The following is a 6,500-nucleotide window of genomic DNA, read 5'->3' as shown; positions in this document are numbered from 1 at the left end:
GGGCCCGGGCTGCGTGGGGCTGGCAGGGGCAGAGCTGCTGCTGATGGCAGGCTTTTCCAAGTCCTTAGATCCCAGGGGGTGCCCCCGACTTTGGGGGTCCTCTTATATCCCCAGCATCCTCACCCTGCAGGAGAGAGACTGCTGCTGTGCGGGGCAGGGAGAGGGGCCTGCTGCCCGGTTGGAGGTGCCAGGCGCCCCGGGCGAGGTGCCCGTCCAGCCCGACTTGTGGCCAAGGGAACAGAAGAGCTGTGCATGGCATCGCTGGGGCTGGGCGCCCAGAGTTCGCCCGCTGAATGGGATGCTCTGCCTAGTTAGTCAAGACAGTATGGGGTGAGAGATGGTCTTATAAAAACCCACCGCACTCATGAAAATCCCTGTTGGGATGCTCATTAGCAGTGGGAAGATTTATGGGGGGAAATGTGATTCCCTGCCCACCCCCCTCCTCAACATGCACACACAGTTTGCTTGGCGGTCCCCCGTGAAGGAGCAGTGCGAGCGCGGCGTTACTGAAACGGGGGCTCTGAATGGGCTCGAAGTCAGGAAAATGTGAACGTGCTCGTCGCAACAGGAAAGAAAAAGAAATGCTGTGCCGGGCCGGCGAGCGGAGCTTAGTGGGACCGTGTTACCAGACAAGCAGGTCGGACCAAAATGTTTTCCAGGTAGCAAAGGGGCATTCCTAAGGGAAGGTGGCTGCAAGCCAAGTAATGACATCAGGAAATGGCAGGCACTGATAAGTCTCAAGTTTTTAGAGTAGGTTTCTCTTAGGTAGATGGGAAGAATTGGGGTTTTCATATGATCCCTGTTTTCAAAGATTAGGATAGCAAATTAACATGGGAAATGTGTGTAATTAGACAAAACGATGACCGTTATAATGAAGAAAAAAGGTGGTGAAGAAGAATGCTGAACGCAAGCTGCTACTTGCAATTAGTCGCTTGTGCTTGAGCTTGCGCCTTTCAAAATCGATGGCAGTTTTTCCATCAGCTTGAGTGACTGCTGGATCAAGCCCTTAGATCGAAGGGGGTGTACCAGACTTCGGGTGTCTCCTTATCCCCGGCATCCTGTTCCCCGACTGCAGTGGTACTTATTCTTGCCCTTAATGAACTCAGTAGAAAGGCTTACGTGGACTTCAGTGGGATCAGGAGATCCCACCATGCTGGAGTGAGTTTCTTCCTTGCTGTTTACTTGTAGCTATAGTTTGCATTATCCTTTTCTCCTTGCATTGCATTGCCAAGTAGTATTTACCTTGGCATCTGTCTTCTTCTGTGGCCCTTAAGGATTTCGCAGATTTATTCCTGGCAGAGAGATGATTAGCAATATCCATTCATCAGAAGGCTTGCAGCTGGAGGTTGCTGTTACAATGTACTGTGTGTCCAACCTTCCCATTCTGATCCTTCTCTCATTGCAGGCCAGTAGCAAAGTGTTCGTGACCACACCAGAAGTCTGGATCGGGTCCTTTATGTTTTAGCTGGGTGACAGGATGATTTTTGAAATTTCAGTTTTAAATCAAATTGCATTTTTTTTCATGCTGGTGATAGCTCTGTCCTTACCACGTGGAAGGAATGGGAGTGCTGGATGTCTTATACCAGTTACCCAATAGGAGCAAGGGTTACAAAGGGTAATTATTTTGGCACATTATCTAATTTTTTAAAACAAAATACTAGCTGCAAATGAATGTATCCAGTTAGTAACAAGTGCCAATGGAGATGTCTAGGTCAGGGGAAGCTGTTCTGTCTTTCACTGGACAGGAGACATCTTTCTTGTCTCTCTGGATCTCAGCAGCCTTCTGATCAGAGCTACAGTATTGCTCTTGCAGTGCTCAAGTGAGGCGGATCTGTTGCTTAGGGCCTGTCGGGTTGGTTGGTTGGCGTAAGCTGGCATTGCTCCACTGACTTCAGTTCATGCCACCTGAGACTCTGGCCCACGTTGTTATCCTGATCAGTGTCCATGTGTATGCTCTGCTGTCAGCAATGTGCTCTCGGGGACCAGAGCCAGGATCATCTTTGTTTTTATTGGGCTGCTTCTGTTCTTCCTGCAGGACTAGTCCTTGTGAGGTCTGGGGATGGATGGCTACAGATGATATTATAGTGACCTGGGAGGTTGTCAGCTGGCCTTTGGACAAGTGGGAGACTATGGCAGGTTTCAGAAGGGGTAATAGTTGTAACCAGTTCACTTCTGCTTGAGTTTCATGATGTGTGTCTAAAAGGTCAAGCCAGGGAGGGCCAACCCAGTGTAGGACTCTTGCAGCTACCTCAGGGTTAGCATTTGCTTGGCAAAGAAGCTTGTACATACTTGGCTTTAAGATTTTTGCCCTCCTGCCTACGAGTGCCTGAGCATTGGATGATCCTAATAAAGCACTGTCGGCTATTATGATACCTTACAATGCTCAGAACAGATTTCTGAATCTAGGAAAGCTTTTTATACCAAGAAATCAGCTCCTACCTATGGTTAGCCCATGGTACCAGTTTCCTGTCACCTGCTTGTTACACATTTCAAATAAGGTCCCTTATACTTTCTCCCATGCTGCCCCTCACACTTGAGAGGGGCTTTCCGTAAACATATGCAAAGCAGCTTCGTTATCGTAATTAGAAATCCCCTGTACTGTGCATATAAAACCCCTTCACAATGAGGCTGTTCATGTGCTGTAACTGCAGGCTATTTTACTTACTAATACCGCCTTAATTTCCTTGTGCTCGCATGTCTGTATCCGTTTCTTATCTTCTATTTAGATTGCAAGCTCTGTGGGGCGTGGGTCATCTTGTTCAGTTTGCACCGGTGCCTAGTGCAGTGGAGTCCTTATGGTACAGTAAAAGCTTCTGAAATTCTCTGCCATTCGTACTGCTGCTTTTGAAAACCCATTAGGCTGTGCACAGTAATGGCTGTCTGCTGTGTGCTAACACTGGTGGATCAAAAAACTGCCAGAATGAACCTTTCTACCTTGTACTATTATCAGTAGCCAACTCATCTGGAACCCCACTTGTGAACAAAATTTGCAGTAAGTTCTTGTTGCTGCCATGGAACTGATCCATTTAGAAAATGGGACTAGCAGGCTGCAATAAGAGGTAGTCTTTCTTGTTTGATTTGAAAAGATCAGTGCCAACATTGGACTAAAGTTGATCAGGAATTTCATGTGGCTGGAGTGCTGATCTTGCATTTTGTTTCCTGAATTGATTACAGATTTCATGCTTGGGTATCTTATCTCTGATGGCAGCATTTCATGCCTGACTGGAATAAGAAATCTCTATTTGTGTTCTTGCCTCTTCAGTACCCAGGCAGGCGTGGAGATTATGCTTAGTATTTTTGCCCTCTTGTGTGACGATATTGTGGCATGCCGTTCTTTGCACGGGGTTTCACCATATGCGGCAATCTCATCTGCCTGACTGTCCCTATGGAATTACTGAGTCATTTTGGTTCCCATTTGTGTTGGTCATTTCTTGTTCAGAAAATGGATACGGCTTGTTGTTTCAAATTCATCTTCCAGCTTCCAACTTTCATCTTCCTTGCTTTCTGTGTTTACATGTAACCTTGAAAGCATGGATACTACCTGAAGACCTTAACTGGGTTTGTATTTTGTGTTTAATGACTACTTTGGCACTTGATTTCTCATGGAAGTCATTATACAAATTGTCACACCAAGGTTTTGAAATACACGTTCCAAAGGTGTAATGATCTGTTTTTCTTTTGCCTGCTCCCATAACCGTGTGTTGCCAGACTTTAATATTAGACTTTAGGTAGTGACACTGGATTCATAATGCTTGAACAAAAATAGTTTGTTCTCTGAAGAGAACAAACAGCGATTTGCAATTTCAAGTATGGAACAAAGCACAATGCAACTGAAAACAACAGCCAGCATTTCAATTTTTGATCTGAGGGTAGCTGTGCTGTGGCTTGCCATGATCATCTTGCAGAAGGATTGCCCCCAAGCCAGGTAGGCTTGCATTAATTCAGATCTAAATCTTTCCATAAGTGGGGTTTTTTGCTTGCCCCAGTGCCATTCTGCTTTGTCCTCAAGCATTTTAAGCTGAGTGGGGCACTCGCACAAGTCGGAGCTGAATTTATTGAGCTCTGTTAGTGTGGTGCACCAAGTCAGGCTTGCTAAAACCTGTTGGCTTGCCTTAAAAGAGGAGAATGACCTTTCCATGTGGAAGTTTAGATAGGGTCTCCTCAGCTTTTCTGAAGGTGCAACATTTGCATTTGACAGCCATGTTCTAACCCCCTAATTAGTCCTGTAATCCAAATCCATAGCCTGTTGGGATTTATTGCAGTGGCCATACTCTTAATACAGTTGATTTTTGTGTCTAAATTCACTCCAAAATGCCTAATATTAGCTTCTAGTCAGGCTGAGCTCTTGTTCTAGGTCTTAATACAACTTCATATTGTCAATGTGCTCCTGGTGGCATTCTTGAATTCTTTAGCAGCATGATGCTTCTTCAGTCCATTAAATACCTTTTGTAGACTCTTAGTGAATATTGTATTTTTTTTTTTACAGGCAAGTTGTGTACCCATTTAATCATTTGTGTTGCAGATTTCTGCTCAGTCCAAGCTTAGGAGGATTGTTTTCCTTTATTCTAAACTTTTTACTAAATGGTGTACTGCTGAAGACATGCCAACATGGCTCATCTCATGGGCGCCTTCTGTTTCTGCTACCTGAAACAATCTTTGGACTACCACTAATAGTTTAGATTATATCAGCTGTGGTCATGTTGCTCACAGTTGCATTGATCTGTGCTCTGGTATCTATCTCAAAAGTCTCATTCTCTTACTCTAAATTCCTGGTGTCGCAGAACCATGGATTATACATTAACAGGCTCAAGTCACCTCCCTGGCTCCTTGCTAACTCCCCTTCCAGATGAGGGATTCTACTGGCTGACACTTCTCCAGACGGAGGAGTTTTACTGAAAAGTACAGTTCTTGTCAAGGTTTCATTTTACCAGTGCTAGAATGTGGTAAAATAAGAATAAATTTATTCTGGCCACAGTGACTTGATAGAGATCATTGTGGCAAAAGGGTGGTGATATTCTCTTGCTTTTATAGGAGTTTGGAAGGAACAACTTGGTATTTTTAGATGTTTAATTTGTGCGAGGAAGGATTATAGCTATGGCCCAGATTGGTCCCTAGTGCTGTACCATTGCCTTGAAACAAGAGGATTTTTTTGGTAGTGTTTTTTCTTGAACCATCTGTATAGCTGGGAGAGAAGTTTGATGAGCTCTTGGGCACAAAGTGCCTTTCTTGGGTCTGGGAGGAAAGTAGCTAAGATAAATAACAGAAAAAAAGAGAACAGCAATTTTGTGTTTAACTCCATGTAAACAGAAGCCATCACTTTGTACCTGAAAGCTTGCTAAGAAGAATTTTTGAGTTGGTCTAATAAAAGATCTTGGATTTACCCCCAAAACCTTGTCAGCCATCACTTATGGACTTGAACATGGGTATGAAATAAGAACAAGAAGTGATCAGAAGTAGCTTCAAAAGGAGGGAAATCTAGTGAGTGAATAACCTAATTATGAAAAGAGCAAGACAATGCAGAAGGGAAAAGGGTTGCTTATTACCTGTGGAATGCAAAGAGTTGAATAGAAATAGCAGGTTGATTGTAATGAGTCCCATGACCATTATGTGCCTTTACTCCACTGGTTTTAGTGTCCAGTAAGGTTATGAATTTTTGTTCCCAGGCCGTTCAGTGGCTGTTTGTCACTTTAGTCACTTAATTTGCAAGCCTCTGGCTACTCTGAAGTTGGACAGCCCTGTTTAACAGTTCAGGTGGGGAATTTGGGTTGTAAATGTGTCTTCCTTAAAACGCAGCCCTTTCACTTTGCTATCGGGCCCCAACTGTGGCCCTTGTGCCTAGTTTTGGTATGTGACTCAAGGAGACTTGCACATGGAACAGCTGCTCCCAGTGTATGCTGCACCCAGCTGCTTGAGGCTGAAGCAGCGGCAGCTCCCGCATGCCAGCATGTTGGCCAGCAACAGAAGGTCTGTTGCCATCAGCTCCACGTGGCTAAGAGGAGACTGAGTGCAGAGTCCCCAAGTCTGGTGTAGGGGGACCAGCACTCGGGCTTCCATCTCCATGCCACTAAGACTCCCATTTACTGCAGCGAGTCTGGGGACTTGGTTCCATAGTTTAGGACCATTGGAGCTGTATTAAGCAATGCACAATTTTCAGGCTCCTTAACCCTGTACATTTTCTTTCCCAGGCTTTAGAATCTGAGCTGGTGTAAGCTACACCCAGGGTGATGGTAGATGTGAATTGTCTAGTCCTATACACTTGCTTAATGCTTGCTGTTGTGTTCAGCAAGCCAATTTCTGAAGGGCAAGATACAGAAGTGTTGGAAAGCTAAGGAGCTAGATTGGAGATGATCCTTTGAAGGACTGTTGGAGGTTCTTCTGAATTCAGAAGTGCTTATATAGCATACCAGAGCATAGGGACTCTATCAAGGGAGAAGTAGCACATCACTGGATCAATGAACAGCTTTGGCAGCAGTATTTTGGGTGTGTTAGGAGTGCAGTAT

This window comes from Alligator sinensis, unplaced genomic scaffold, assembly GCF_000455745.1.
Source record: "Alligator sinensis unplaced genomic scaffold, ASM45574v1 scaffold1873_1, whole genome shotgun sequence".
In the NCBI taxonomy this organism is placed as follows: Eukaryota; Metazoa; Chordata; order Crocodylia; family Alligatoridae; genus Alligator; species Alligator sinensis.
The sequence above is the reverse complement of the archived record's forward strand: the minus strand, read 5'-3'. Positions refer to the sequence as shown.